The sequence below is a fragment of the Helianthus annuus genome, chromosome 3 (genome assembly GCF_002127325.2).
Source record: "Helianthus annuus cultivar XRQ/B chromosome 3, HanXRQr2.0-SUNRISE, whole genome shotgun sequence".
Taxonomy (NCBI): Eukaryota; Viridiplantae; Streptophyta; class Magnoliopsida; order Asterales; family Asteraceae; genus Helianthus; species Helianthus annuus.
The window spans coordinates 115,343,188-115,359,567 of NC_035435.2; the positions used below are offsets into that span (position 1 = coordinate 115,343,188).

The 16,380-nt window shown below is 37.3% G+C and overlaps 1 long non-coding RNA gene and 1 pseudogene across 1 annotated transcript; one reads left to right on the forward strand and one right to left on the reverse strand.

Annotated features, from left to right (window-relative positions):
• Positions 1-6,360: 6,360 nt before the first annotated feature.
• Positions 6,361-9,551, forward strand: LOC118490472 (annotated as a pseudogene).
• Positions 9,552-11,985: 2,434 nt separating this feature from the next.
• LOC118490618 lies at positions 11,986-14,019 on the reverse strand. The gene is made up of 2 exons (XR_004889581.1): positions 13,656-14,019; positions 11,986-13,535 (listed from the first exon to the last, which is right to left on the reverse strand). It is a non-coding gene; the product is annotated as an uncharacterized LOC118490618 (long non-coding RNA).
• Between the last annotated feature and the right edge of the window lie 2,361 nt (positions 14,020-16,380).

The window sequence follows — 16,380 nt, forward strand, 5'->3', positions numbered from 1 at the left end:
GCTTGAGCTTGCGTTTGGCGAGGACCATAGCGGCAATTCGCAGTGAAATGCCCGTAAACGTTGCAGTGGGCACAGTAACGGCATGCCACACCCACCGGGTGATGATAAGAACATGTAGCACAGAGTGGGTGGGGGCCGGTGTACGCACGCTTAGCCGGCGGCGCATTGATCACTGGCGCAGTGCGCTGTGGTTGTTGCTGTTGTGGCGGTACTGACTGAAGAGGAGCAGCATTGGTTGCGGCGGCGCAACTCTTGTTCTTCTTTCTTCTTCTCGAGGACTTGGAGGCTTGAGCAGTAGGGTTGTCGGTTGATGCGGCAGTAACTTGATGCAACGACTTGGATGGCTTATCCCAGACACCAGCCTTAACTCGCTTGTCGTTAATCTCAGCAGCGAGTAGGTAGGTTTCCTCGATTGATGCGGGTTTGGCGGCGAACACATAATCTGCAACACAATCCGGAAGAGCACGGATGTATTTCTTGATGGTCATCTCGGGAGTCTTGACCTGGTCTGGACAGATAATGCTCAGTTGTTTGAAACGGGCGGTGAGTCCAGCGTTGTCGCCCTCCTTCTGCTTGATGGTCCAGAACTCATCCTCCAACTTTTGGCGTTCGTGGGGAGGACAGAACTCGTCCAGCATGATAGCCTTCAGTTCCTCCCACGTCAGCTCGTAGGCAGCGTCGTTCCCGCGCTTATTCCTTTCGGCTGTCCACCAGTCCAATGCCCGCGACTGGAAGACACCGGTAGCATTGAGAGTTCGAAGATGATCCGGGCATCCGCTTTGACGAAGGGTAACTTCCACAGAGTCAAACCAGTGAAATAAGCCTGTAGGACCCTCTTCACCGGTGAACTCCTTCGGTCCACACGCCTTAAATTGCTTGAAACTGAACGGAGCTTTGCTGGGTTCAGTGAGGGTTCGGGATTCTTCCGACGACTTGCTGGTGTTTTCGTACACCTCGCTGACAGCTTTCGCTACAGACCTTGAGATGAGCTTGGCGAGACGTCGGTCTCTCTTTTCCTGACGGGAAAGGTTTTGGCGAATTCTTGATGATGACGACATGGTCTGCAATAGACATCGCCATAGGACTCAACACAACGAATTCGAATCTCGCACGTCTTAGTTTACTAAAGCTTAGAATCACGTCGCATCTCACGTCACGTAACACATTTAAACACATAAGCACATAATCATAGAGGCATATAAGCACAGAATCAATTAGAGCACATAAGCAATTAAGCAAGTAGAGCACTTAATTTCCTAAACACGTACGCAATTTTATCACAGAGGTGGTCAAAAAACAGAAACCTATAACCACAAGTCAAGTGTCGTTCGTTTTGTATATCGGATAGCATCACATTGTATCGTCTAACTTAGTCGTATAGCGTAGCATAGCACACTGGTTTCGTTTAGATCACATCAACAGGGATTTGAATCGAGATAGGATAGCAACAAAAGTCACGCAGATTGATAACAAATGGAGTAATCCACAAATCTTAAAACACGTAAACAGGTCAATCATATAAGATCAACAAAGCAACACTCAAAATCGGAAAATGGATTGTCTGCGGCTACTAGACTTTGACTAACCATGGCAATTTAACTATTCACAGTCGACTTGTCGTTACTTTCGACTCTAGAGGACATGTTTCTGCCTCGATTCTTGGGCACTATGCATGCGCATTCTAGGCCATACTCGTGAGTTCAGGTCGTTGGAGTCCGTCAATTGCCTTGGCGAGATGAAATAAAGTCGGAATAACTGCCAAGGTTAGGGTTTCACCCCTAGCTCAGCAATTTCTTCCTTGTTTTAAGAAAATTTAGAGGAAAGTTTTCATCAAATTACGGGTTTCAGCCCTGATTTGGTACAATTCTCCCCCGTTTGTTGATAGAAAATCGCACAAAATAATTGGCAAAATTTTGTAATTTAGGCAGGAATTCGCGGGTTTCACTCCTAATCCCGTCCAAATTACAAAATTTGGCTCGGAGTTCGGATGTAATGATAGAATAGAAGGAAACAACATAAAATAAGCACATAAACTTGGTCTCTTGGTTCCTAACTATAGTCTAGGTCTCTAAGACAGCGATCCGGACTAGATCGTGTCTAACCTAATTCCCTATAGTTATGGCTCTGATACCAATCTGTCACACCCCAACCGATGGCGGAATCATCGGGGCGCGGCACTGAGCGAAACAGATTGTTCAGAAGTTTCCACAACAACTATCATACAATTCAGTTATATAACACGTCCCATACCGTGTTCCAAATAATAACAAGTTATCATAGAAATCAACTAAACAATATGGGAACTGTTCCGACAACTCAGATTCTTAATTATTACAGACCGAATTTAAATATTGTTTTAAGACTTCTAGACGGCTACGGTAGATCTTACTGATTACAGGTGCCAGTACAAGATCTACAGATAATTATGGCCCTGGAGCAGGTATGTGGACACTGTCCTAAGGTCACAGGCTCCTAGAAGCTTATTATTGCCTCGCTTCCCTAGCACGCTAGTAGCTTAAACACCTGTCACATACGTTAAAATAAAGTCAATACATATAATGTAAAGGTGAGTACACAAGTTTGATATAGCATATAAAGTTCGAAAAGTTTACGCATAACCAAGCACGTACACAAGGGCAAACGATGCAAGTAAATTATCAACATGGGACCATCGATACCAACGACTTCAAGTTGACTGTCCGAGACAGTTCGCAATACATGATTACCACTGTAATCCATGCAAGTAATTGTCCTTAGCAACCCCCGTGTGAACGGGTGCTGAGTCCAAACTAAAGTACTACGTTGCTAAAGCAGGCAGATAGCACTCCACGTGTAAACATAATAAACAGCAATCATTTAGACAAGTAATACATGCAAGTAGGTTAGCGTTCAAATAGTTTGTGTTGTTTGTGAATTTGATAGATTACGTATGTAACACCCAAAAGTGCTGAAAGCAAAAAGGGATCGAGTATACTCACAGTGATTGGTTGTGGATTGAGAGGAGCACTGAGGATAGGTTAGCCTGAATAGTTCGATAACACAACGATGAGTAACGCGAAAAAAGTGAACAGTGGAAACTGGATCGGATAGACCAATCGATCGGACAGCTGTTCGATCGAGTGGGCTGTTCGATTGGTTTGCAAGTCCGTTCGAACATCCATTCGATCGGCCGGCTGGCTCGATCGGCTGGTTTCCTTCAAGTGGATTGTTTCTTCCTTTGATGAGAAGGATGTGTTTGTGTATGATGGTTTGTACTACCTTTCAAGTTGGCCGATCGAACAGCTGTTCGATCGGTTAGCCCAACCGATCGGCTAGCACTTCATTGTTTTCAAATATGTCACTCGATCGGTTGGCATGTTCGATCGGGTGACATTCCAATGTTTCGAAAAGTCTAAGTGTTTTGAAGTGTAGTATCTCATGATTCGAGTAGTAATGATCACAATCGAGTGGCTCGATCGATCGAATAGAACTCTGTCAATATTACACTTCATGAGTTTGTGGGACTAAGTGCTAGTCGATCGGTTAGCCTAGTCGATCGGCTGGCATAGTCGTTCGGTTGGGCTGTTCGATCGAACAGCCTAGCCGTTCGGCCAGCTTCTCGATTCGGTTAACCTATCACCTAACACTTGGTTATTCCCCGTGAATTATTGATGTTTTAGAGATATTTTGACTACGAGTTGATCCACAAAGCTGAAGTCCCTACTTAGTCTACTGACTCGAGCAGGAATCACCCAAGCTCGGCCAGAGGCGGTTTGGAACTTAAGTTTAACGTTTAACCCGAAATCGGTATATCTCTCGGCAGTACCCGAATCTTGAACCATGTGTTTGTTTAGATTGATTTGTAAATCGGTTCAAGTCTCGTTTTCACCTTCTTGAGTGTAAAAGAGTTGAAAGATAGATGAAAACCCATCTTCCAATCCTTTTCCACCGTGAAATGTTAAGATCTTTGGTAGATTTTAGGTTATTTATGTGGAAATCGGTTAGATCTAAGCTATTCATGGTGGAATGATGTCAAAACTTAGTGTTCTTGAAGAACACCATGATGACATCACCCAAGAACACCTAGATCTTGGTGATTTCACGGTTGAAATCCAGATTTTGAAAGATAGAAAGATGGAGAATCGATTAATGAACAAAAACGTACAAGGATTAGAGTGAAATACTTACCGGTTCGAGAGAAATCTGAGATTTAGTGAGAAGAAGAGGCTGGTCGGTCAGAGCTTTTCCAAAAGTGGAAAGTTTGACAAGGACAGCCCTATTTATAGGCTTCCAAAAGTGGAAAGGGTTGGCTGATCGAACAGCATTCCTGATCGAGCGGCTGCCCGAATCGAACAGCCTGTTCGATCGGCTAGCCTGTTCGATCAGGTTGCCCTGTTCGATCGGCTAGCCTGTTCGATCAGGTTGCCCCTGTTCGATCGGCTAGCCTGTTCGATCAGGTTGCCCTGTTCGATCGGCTTGCCTGGTTTTGAGTGTTTCGCGACGATTTTTGATATTTCGACTTCGATGAACGATGATTTGAGAATGATCAAATTACTTTTAGTCTCAACTACTATATCTAACATACAAGCATCCTTACAACCATTTCGGGTTCGATTTCCATTGAGTTTGATTCACCTTGAGTCTTGATTGATTTGATTGATTCACCACACCACTTTAACATAAAAGTAAACATGCACAAGTAACACATAAGGCACACACACACGTATAAAAAGTACTAAAATTATCCACACTTGAGTTCGTTGATTGATTTGATTAGCTTGATTATTGATTGACTAGCTTTATTGCATTGTTACTTCCTATCATTCACAGTCGGTCGTTGATTCACAGTCGGTGCGACAGGAGTGCTGGTGGTAAGGAGATTAGGTTAAATGGGTGTTACAGAGAGAGGGAGAGTGGTGCTGTAGATCAGGATGATATAGATACTGTAGTTAATTTGAGGATTTTGATTTGTGTTTTATATGTTAATTTGAGGATTTTGATTTGTGTTTTATATAGAAATGAAATATAAAATATAATATAAATATATTTTCTTGTTCTTTTCTTTTATTAATGACGAAAAATGTAAATTATAAACTTTTATGTAATCCTTATTAATGAAATGATTTATTTAGATAAATTAGTAAAACAAAAGAACAGTTATATTTTCGTTACTTGTACATGTGATTTGATACTTTATTAGTAATTATTGTTTATATCTAAATAATATATTTATCTTCACAAATATATATGGTTAGGGTAAAATGAAAAATTTCTACGAGTTGTGAGAACTTAGAGAACTCAACCTTACTAAAGGTTTTTTTGAATTTTTTACAAAGGGTGTGAATGAGCGGTTAGAGACTCAAGGTGTTAAACTTTTTGATTTTAGATTCAAGTGGTTAAAACCACTAAAACATAGGGACTCAAAAAGTAATTTACTATTAATTAAATTTGAAATTATACGTTTGATCTCTAACTATATTAAATAATATTATACTTATTATATTATTTGATACATTTATATTTGTTATAGATAATTGTTAATTAAATTTGAATTTTGACGTTTATCTCTAACTATATTAGTTAATATTATATTATATTTTGTGTATAAAATTAATATGTAATACTATTATTAAAAATCAGGAGAAACCAGAGAGTGACACGTGTACAAAAAGATTTTCATTTATTAGTATAGGAAGATTTTTAAGTAAATAAGTAAAATTACAAAACCACCCTCATGTGAATAGGCTTAACTTAAAATTTTAACATGATTAGTGCTAAAGAACGTAGAGTGTAATGAGTTTTACAAATAAAGGATTGTGACTGTAATTCATCATCATCATCATACTCAGTAAATCCCACCAATAGCAAAGCTAATGTAGGGTCTGAGGAGAGTAAGATGTAGATAACCTTACCTCTACCACCATAGGAAATAGAAAGCTGCTTCCAGTGAGACCCCCGGCTCGATAATAGTTTTGTATCAAGCCTTGAACATAAGACACATAACAGTCAACAATCGAGACAAAGGTCGATTACTGCATGTTTCTTTTTGTCTTTTGGATATCAACGCTAACATATGATACATGATTAACCGCCCGCCGCTTTTAACGTTATTTTCACGATATTAGTTAAATAACGTTAAGATTAATGCAATTTTAAAGAATTGTGACTGTAATTATTAAAATTAAAGGCTATCAATTACAACCTGATACAAACATAAATAACAAAAAGTGCAATTTACCCTATTTATTTTAATGTATTTGTTGATTAAGCAAGCGAAGACAAATAAAAATCTAAAAGCATCAAGAACCACACCCCGTGTGGATCTTTGCCTGTTCTATATTATTAGGCATTTAGGCCGATGGATGAGCAAACGGTGGACCCACTTTTATAACTATGGACCCTATTTATACTTATGGACTCCACTTTTATAACTCTTAATTATAGATTCACTTGCCTTCTTGCTTTTTTTCTCTGGGAAAACAACATAAGGCCGGATGGATGTGCAAACGGTGGGATCAGCGGCAGTAGCATTCGGTGGTCCGGTAGTGGCCGTTGCGGTGGTGTTTCTCTCTTGTTTCTCAAAAGTTTTCTTTCACATCAGGGTGGTGGTGGTGGTAATCCCAATCATCTTCCTTCTGTTCCTGGTATACTCCCTTTCTCTATCATATGAAGTTAGCGTTTGAAAATTTTGAAATTATGAATGCGTTTTCTTAAATAACGTTTAAAAAAGATTGTTGTAAATTCGAGCATAAGATTTATGTGGCAGTTCGAGTTGATTTGTCAGAATTAATCAATCAGTTCGTCTCCGTCAAAACATCTACTAAACTAGAAAAAAATGAGATATTTTAGTTAACTTTGATTATACTTCCGTTATGGCTTTTAATTTTATTGTTTTTATTAGCCACTTTACATAAATCGTTTAAAATCAACTGAAACATTCTACTAACCTATTTAAACATTAATTTATTTTATTACAAGAATGTATCAGGATCAGAAACTGAGATACTAATCGATTTTAATTTATATGAATACTAATCATGTGATAATCATGTAGATAATATAATACTAAAGGTATTAGAGAGGAATGGGCACCTAAGGGTACTTACCCTAGCCCTAACCAACCAACGTCCGTCATGTCAAATTTTATACAAAATACCGTTAGTTACTCGGTAGCGCACTCTACCGATGCCAAAACTATATATATTTTTAATATTAAATAAAATCAAATACTCAACCAATCATAAGCCACCAACAAATCTAAAATCAACACCCACTTCGAAAAATCTCATGCGGATAAATCTACTGGCTAACCGAACCCGCTTTGTTGAGAGTGAAAGCGGTGTTCTGGAATATGTAAGTACCATAGATTCCTCTACTCGCTAGTGCCCGACCACTCTTATACACTGTAGTTTATCCCAAGCCAAAAACGGCCCCAATTATTCTCACACGACACAGTTCATTTGCCTTCCACGTGTAGTAAATTATCGGCTTTATTATTATTATTATTATTATTATTATTATTATTATTATTATTATTATTATTATTATTATTATTAATTATCACTACTTTTATAAATATTTATAATTTATATTTTATACATAAAACATAATACATATTAGTTGCTTTTTATATTATATATATCTCCAAGACGTTGCGCTATGTCAAACAGCGTACACGGGAAAGTCAAATTACAAAGTTTAGTTCTTCAAAAGTTCAAAATAGAAAACCAAAACTAATGTCTTCAAAGATTCAAAATAGAAAACCAAAACCTTTATGTGAACCTACCCTGGAAAGAAGAGCGTATAAGAAAATCTTAAAAATAAATATAAGATTTTAAATAAAAAGAAAGTTAGAATAAAGAAATACAAGTTAAAAAAGCATTCATGTCTTTGGAAAGCCTATTTATTTCAGCGAAATCATCCTGCATATGATGGTGATGTTAAATGTCGTTCAAATTGCAGAGGTTCCGGGGTTGCCAGTATTAGGGAATCTGCTTCAGTTGAAAGAGAAGAAACCATACAAGACCTTTACAAATGGGCAGAAACTTATGGCCCTATTTACTCCATTAAAAACGGGAGCCACCTCCATGGTTGTCATCAACTCCAATGATCTAGCTAAAGAGGTACTACACCTGTCTTATGAAATAATGTGTTAAAAGTCTTTAGTTCATTATACAATCATGTTATAATGATATCTATCATCTGATGTCATAGGCTTTAGTTACCAGATTCAACTCGATTTCAACAAGAAAGCTTTCAAAGGCATTAAAGATCCTGACTGCTGATAAAACCATGGTAGCAATGAGTGATTACGACGACTATCACAAGACTGTAAAACGAAACATACTCACTAGTATCCTAGGACCAGCTGCTCTGGTTGGTGATCGTTATTCTATATTACTTAAACACTTATTTTTGTTTGTACGCGTTTGGCTATATTTACATAAGGGGTTGGCTAAATGTACCCATACCCATCTATTGAGTAAAAGTCCACATTCATTAAAATAACAAGGGTGAGGTACATTTAGGACAACTCTTTACTCATACAAATGTTTTATCTAATCGCAGAAGAAACACCGTCTGCATAGAGACACCTTGGCGGAGAATTTATCAAATCAACTTCATGATCTGGCGCCAAATTCTCCTCACGAAGCAGTAAACCTCCGAAAGATTTTCCAGTCTGAACTTTTCACATTAGCATTGAAACAAGTGAGTTCTTCTAAGCCTTGTTTGCAATCCATAAGATGTATGAATGATTTGATAAACTTATACAAATTTGATAACTTATACGAATTTGTAGACATTCGGGAGGGATATCAAAAGCATTTATGTGAGTGATCTTGGAACCACCATGACAAGAGATGAGGTCTTTCAAGTTTTGGTGCTTGACCCGATGATGGGTGCCATAGAAGTTGACTGGAGAGCTTCTTCCCGTATCTCTCTTGGATCCCAAACACCAACTTCGAGATGAAAATCGAACAAATGTATGTCCGAAGAGAGGCTGTGATGAAAGTACTTATTCAAGAACACAAAAACGAATAGATACCGGGGAGGTAAATCAGCAAATCATACCACTTCATAATCGAATTTTTTATGTTAATGTGCCTTGTGTTTTCTGCAAATTAGGAGCTATACAGCTACATCGACTACTTGCTGTCTGAAGCACAACCGTTAACTGAGAAACAACTTATAATGTCACTCTGGGAACCGATTATCGAAACAGCAGAACACTACTATGGTCACCACGGAATGGGCAATGTATGAACTTGCAAAAAACCCAAGAAGCAGGCCCGCCTATATGACGAAATCCAAAGTGTTTGCGGTTAGAAAAGATCACAGAGGAGAAGTTGTGTAAGATGCCTTACTTATTGGCTGTTTTTCATGAAACTTTAAGAGGCACAGTCCTGTTTCGATAATCCCATTAAGATACGTGCACGAGAACACAGAGCTTGGAGGGTATCATGTTCCTTCTGGACGGAGGTATGTTTAGATGCCCCCAAACTATCATTAAAAACATGAGTCAATCATAAGTTTTTGCTAAATGTAATGATACGTTTTGCAGCTCGCTATAACATATACGGGTGTAATATGGAGCGTGAAATCTGGGGGACCCTCAAGACTGGAACCCGGAAAGATTTCTTTTAGAAAACGAACCCATCGATTTGCAAAGAACGATGGCGTTTGGAGGGGGGAAAAGAGTTTGTGCTGGGGCTATGCAGGCCATGTTGATTGCGTGTGCGTCCATTGGGAGAATGGTGCACGAGTTCGAATGGAGCCTTAAAGAAGATTCGGGAGAAGATATTAATACGCTTGGGCTCACAACACAGAAACTAAATCCGATGCTTGCGGTTATTAAGCCCCGAAAGTAGCAATATGGAAACACTTTACTTATAAGGTTACACCTACGTATCTATGATATACTAGTTTTTGTAATATATGTTGAAATGTATGCTTTTGAAGTGATGATACCCGAAAGCAAATAATATCTCGGTTATATTAACATCGAAGCATTTATGAAAAATCACCAATTTTGCGGACATAGGCCATCTCGACTCATAGATTTACTAACATGGTCATTTTACGCATTATGGTCAATGGTTCATTGATACATGTTACGTCATCTCGCGTTTGGGTTCCATGTCACATCTTCAAAAACCATCGATCAAAACATGGTATGTCATCTCTTTTTTCTTACATGTAAAATAATATATGCTTTGTTTTCAAATTATTTTTATATACACAATATAAAAGGAGTTCAACACAAACATAAATAAAAGACAACATTATATATTTTTTTAGATAGTGTTTGGTTGGAGTAAAAGATAACACGTTTTTTTATGAAAATACACAATAGTGTTTGGTTTTTTGTAAGGATAAAAGAAAATATAAAAAATAAATTTCTTTAGTAGTACATTTTTCTAATATAAATCCTTTTGCATGTGTATAAATACGTAATAGCAATATAATAAATTAAAAGTTGATTCGGGGATTTATCCCGTTTCATGATTGAATCAAACTAATGGGATTCTCCATGCTACCGACGGCTTTTGGTTGATGTCGGTTTGTTATGGTATCGGTGCAATAAAGCCATTCGATGTAGCAATCGACGTGTACTTAATGTGGATCCAAACTATATAATGAATACGGGTATCGATGTCATTTGACTAGTATCAGGTCGTTTTATCAAGGTACCGATACAATACCAAGTTACAAACACTCAATATAGCTTACGATACAAAACACGCTACTCTAGATCGTCATGGTAACAAAAAGACAAACTTATATCATTCGATCTTGAGCAAAAAATTTATTAAGATCGAAGTAGAACAAAATAAATACGTCACAATGGTATATTTGGAATGTTATGATTACAATATTATAATATTAAAATGACGAAATGGTAAACAACATCAATTTATTTGATAAATTAAACGATGAGTTAGCTTTGATGACATGTACATTTTTGCTTCAATCACTTGTACAACATGGCAAAGATAAAAAAAAAATCAATTATATTTAACCCGTTTGATTTTGAACAAAACTTTCATCGAACCGTATATGAAAATAAACACGTCGCAACGATATATTCGGAATTTTATAATACGTTATATTATATTACTAGGTTATCACCCTATGAGCTTCACTAGATGGAGCAAGTTATTTATATTAATTATTAGGGGACCGGGGTGGGGAGGTTTTACCCCATGATGAATTTGTTTAACGAGTGATGGTGAACAAAACACCACCGCCACCCATCCTTTTCAACACGTGAAAGTTATAACGCGTGGAAATTATCACGCATGAAGGTATTGTGAGTGATGGTATTGTTGGGCGTTGTTGAGTGTTGTGCGTGATGGGTATTGCTGGGTGTTGTGAGTGATGATCATTTTCACTAAAAAAGGTTGTGAGTGATAGAATAACTAGAAGTAGCACCCCGCCACGTTGCGACGGGTACTATGATTTGTTGCTCCGATGAAGCACAACAGACTGTAACAACAGAGTGTTACTCGACCATTTTCTTCAAGTAATCACTATAAACCATCGAGACATACCCCTTCATATACATCTGCATGTAATTGTAGTTGTGAAAAAATACAATTAGAATTACAAAGGGTATAGTGATTGTGTAATGTGGAAATCAAAGTGTAGATACATGTAGATTGCATTAAAAAGCAATCCAAGCATCAACAACATTATTAACTTTAAGAACGAACATACTTCTAGCAATTTATGAATACATAAAAGCACTCCATGTTAATGAATAAATTCCCGGCTACCTGGTTAACCCAATGGCCAAAGGTCACCTCACCGCCCGCGACCGCAAAAAGCGCTCGGTAGCCCAAATCACCCTAAATATACATAAATGAGCCAATCATTCAGTAGCTAATCCGCAGTAGCTAATCTGCAGAATGACACTATGTAAATGTATGAAACACTGCCTGGAGTACAAAATACAATTCCAACAATATATTAAAACACCAGTGGATCATATTAATGTAAACACACTAAATTCAAAGCTTGTTACTTGATTCATCGTAATGTAAAGAACATAAGATAGTTGCATGCTTACATTGAATCCATCATGATAGTAATCTAGATTATAATAGGCAATAAACCCATATTCAAAATTGGGCACAAACTCACCAATAACATCATTGAAATTAAAAATGAAACTGAGAAATACAAAACGGAACTTGAAGAAGCTTAGCTTAATGAGGCAAAGCGAGAAAAAATATAAGATATGACTATACAGATGCATTCCGTTCGCTAAGAAATGGAGGTTCGCTGGTTGGTGGAGGTTCATCGGAACTTTGTCGGAACCCTAGGTTAGGTCGCCGGAAGTTCAACTCGACCGAAAACCCTCTCTGACGCCTTGCTTAGTCCATTACCACTCAACACCATCATTACCAGAAGAACATAAGCTCTCTTCAATTAAAGAGTCAAGTGTTCCTTCACACGTTGCACACCAGCAATAGTATAGTTATACAGGCTTAGACATGTTGAAGAAACAGAAATTACACGTGTTGGCTGCACACTAAGAGGTTAAAGACCTCATATGCCACGCCAATAAACACTAAAATCTTAGTTTCTTCAAACAAAAACACATCATCATAGCCCAGAAGTAGATACAATACTGATATCACATACCCACTGCCAAAAAAGGTTACTAAGATGTGAATGTGTTTGTGCGTTGAAACTTTGAAAGCTCAAATATGTATTCGAGGGATGAACGCATATAAGAATGGGTTACGCCATAGCTACAAACACACAGTTGCAAAGTGAGCACTATGCCATCTGGATGTTGCCTCGCCAACATGCTACTCGGATGCTCGATGTACCCTAAAAGTACAATGATCATCACAACTCTAAAACAAATCATAAAGTCTAAAATTGTCGGCTAAAAAGAAGCAACTGTAAAAACCCAAACCGACGGTTAAGTAAAAAGGGTGGAAGAAAACATATGCTCTGTTTCACATGCCCAAGGGACACGTGTTAAAACCTAGCCATGACTTTCCATATACAAAATTTTATGAAGTGGGTACAACCACTAATGCAGTCCAATGTTGTTAATTGATAATGTTAAAATACATACCTAAAACACAACCCTTTGTTTATCAAAACAACCTTAAAAGGCTCAGATATGTAATCGAGGGATGAACACATATAAGACCCTGGTAACAACATGGCTGCAAATACATAGTTGCATAGTGAAAACTATGCCATTTGGAGCTTGCCCCGCCAAGATGCTACCTGGATCTTCGATTTACCCTCAAAATACAACAATCAACACAACTTTAAAGCATTCCATCAAGCACCTCATATACAGAGTTTCTGTGCTAACTACAGAGGCTCAAGCAACCATCATAGCCTTTCATCTTAGCTTACGCATCATAGCTCCAAAGTTTTCAAATCAGATTGGCTAAAGAAAACAAAACCTGGTGTGTACACATTCGGTACAAATCACATTTTCATATGGATCAAGATAACCCCTGGTTCTTCCTTTAATGGTTCATAAATTAAAAACAATATCTAAGTTCATCATCATAAAATATTATCTGCATATGACATAAAATCATCAAATCAAACATCTACCAGCATCAAATCAAACAAAGCATCTCAGATCGAAAAGAAACGTGAATTCAGATAAAACTGTATAAGAAAGTTAAGGTTTATACCTTTAACCCTAAGCGTAAGAGCACAAACAACGGAAACACCGTTTGATACAATTGCAACAGAAGTAACAAAGAGGGTATCTACGCGAGTTTGATGAAGATGTTGCAGATGCAGATGCATCCATTAGTTGGAGACGATGATCGGAACAGTGAAGGTTAATCGGAGCTGTAATGGCGTGAATAAACCCAGGGTTTGAAAAGTGTATGAGAAGAAATCGATGGCACAATGAATTCTGGCTTCAAAACCACCATGGTAGAAGTCGTACTGGACCGACCAAAGGTGGGTGTGCTCTGGTTCACAAGTATGAGTACAGGCATCAAAGTCTAGATTACTTTTCCGTAAACAAAACTTTAAGCAATGGGTACAACCGTACAACCATCAATGCATCCCAATTTGTTACAAATTAGACTTGTATATAATGGTTGATGACATGGCGGAACTTGATTGGATGTTGTGAGTGATGAGTGAGTGATGAGTGATCACCACTCCCACCCCTTAATGATTAATATCTAATAAAAGAGTGTGTTGTCATTGACCCGTATGAGAAAACAATGGCATTAACATTGGACCTTTAAAAGACGGAAAAAAGAAAATGTTAAAGAAGCATATTCCAAACTTAACTCTTGCTATTTGATTAAAAAAATTATCATTATCTAAGAGAAGCGGAGAATTTACCAATGCTATACCCATGATTACAACATAAAATGATGTAAAAAATCATATGAAAGCTTGCATATTCAAGAAAACATTATAATCACCACACGTAACACAAGCACTTTTATCTTAGACAATAGTAGTCAGGGAGCAACAAAACTACCTTCATCATCAAGTTTATCTTCTAAACAACAACCGGATACAACAAAAGCAAAAATAGTGGCGTGTTTACGATTAACTTCCATATAACCGTTCTCCTTTACTTTTTTTAAAAATCTGCAAATGAAATACACAAGTCATGTTACTGTCAGTTCAGTCAAAAGTCAAAAATTAAGCAACTCACATAAAGCTATTCTGAAAGAATGCAAACCAATTGGTGTAGCAAAACTCCCTAGCCACATTATATCTACACGAGGACATGAGCACAGACACAAGATTGCACAAATTCAGATACTTGTCTAACAAATTGTAATTCAGTTCAAAAGAAGATAAAGTTTGATAAAATATACAAAAAGATAAAGGATAACCTGTTAGTAGATTCATATTTGCAAAAGACGATTAAAGTATTAAAAACATATAATAAAGAGGTTAACATCTTATCAGGAATTAATTCAATAATGAGCTCAAGTTTCATCAATATATGAGAACGTGTGCAGCTGCAAACAGAAAATAAGTATAACAAATCTGAAAAATTAAATAAGTAAAGTATACAGACCGTGAGCAAAACACATTAGTTGAGAAGATAATTTGCATAGTTGAAGCCAAATTGCAATTGCAATGAGCAAAACAAATATGGAATCAGAGACATTAGCACAAATAACTATAGGCCACCCTTCACTATTATATATTCTTATGTTCCCATTAAAGTTAATGGGAACATTATGCAATCAAGACCGTTGGATGAAGCTGAGATCTCAGCCGTTTAAAATAAGAAAAACCTTCTAGAAGCAGAGGTTACAAAGCAGTTCTAGGAGGTTATAGGTCAAAGCAGTTCCATGAGCCCAGAATTGTCGTCGCAATTTTTGGAGCATGATGTTTATCTTCTCTTTCTCTCTCTTATTATCTTATTATGGACGAAAACGAAAACCAAATCATTACTGTCTCTGCTATTATCCTCAGTTCAGGTGCGTAAAATTGTACCATGGCCAATTGTTTCTTCATTCCTATTTTATGTGAAATCATTTAAGTTACTGTATATGTTGATTACTGTCTCTAACTCTCCAACCTTACAAATATTTTATGGGTTTCCTTAATTCTTTATTCGTATTTTAATAGATAAAGATGAAAACTTTTCAGTGAATAGTTTATTTTTAAGCCAAGACACAGAGATCCGCTAATAGGCAAAGAGATCTGGATGAGGCTAAATTGAGATTTGTTGCAATCGAGGTGAGTTATTTAATTACTTTCTAATTTAATCAACGTGCCTAGCATTGTTTATTTTCTAAGTATGATCAAATTAGATAGTGATGACCATTAGATGTTAGGCTGCGTGATAATTTTCTTAACAGATCGGTTTGTATCTTTCCTTTAACTTTTCTCTACCACTAATGTTGTTTGTATACCAATTTTTTTTATTTGCAGGTGTTGATCATGTGACCTTCTTAAATGTAAACAAGGAATTTCGTCAGTCTAATAAATCATCAAATTGGTGTCACAAAACTTTATTAATTACCAAGCAATGGTAAGTCTAATAAATCATCAAAAGCCACCACCAAATCCGGTGTAAAACCCACCACAAACTATCTCGACCATCACTATCCACCTCATCGTCTCTGCCATCACAAACTGCAGTCATCTCCACCATCACCATCCACTTTACCGTCTCCTCCATCCACGATCATAGGAGAGAGAGAGAAGAGAGAGAAAGGAAGTTTAGAGAGAGAGATTAAGAATGCAGAACTTTCTTTTCTTTTTTATTATAAACTTTTCATTATTTACACAATAGTCCATTAAGATAAGTTGTTTTAAAAAAAATCCCTAAAGAGGTGAAATGACAAGAATACCCTCATGTGCAAGGCACATGACCAGATTTAACCAAAAAATTTAACTGGGTTTGGCCTAAAAGGACATAAC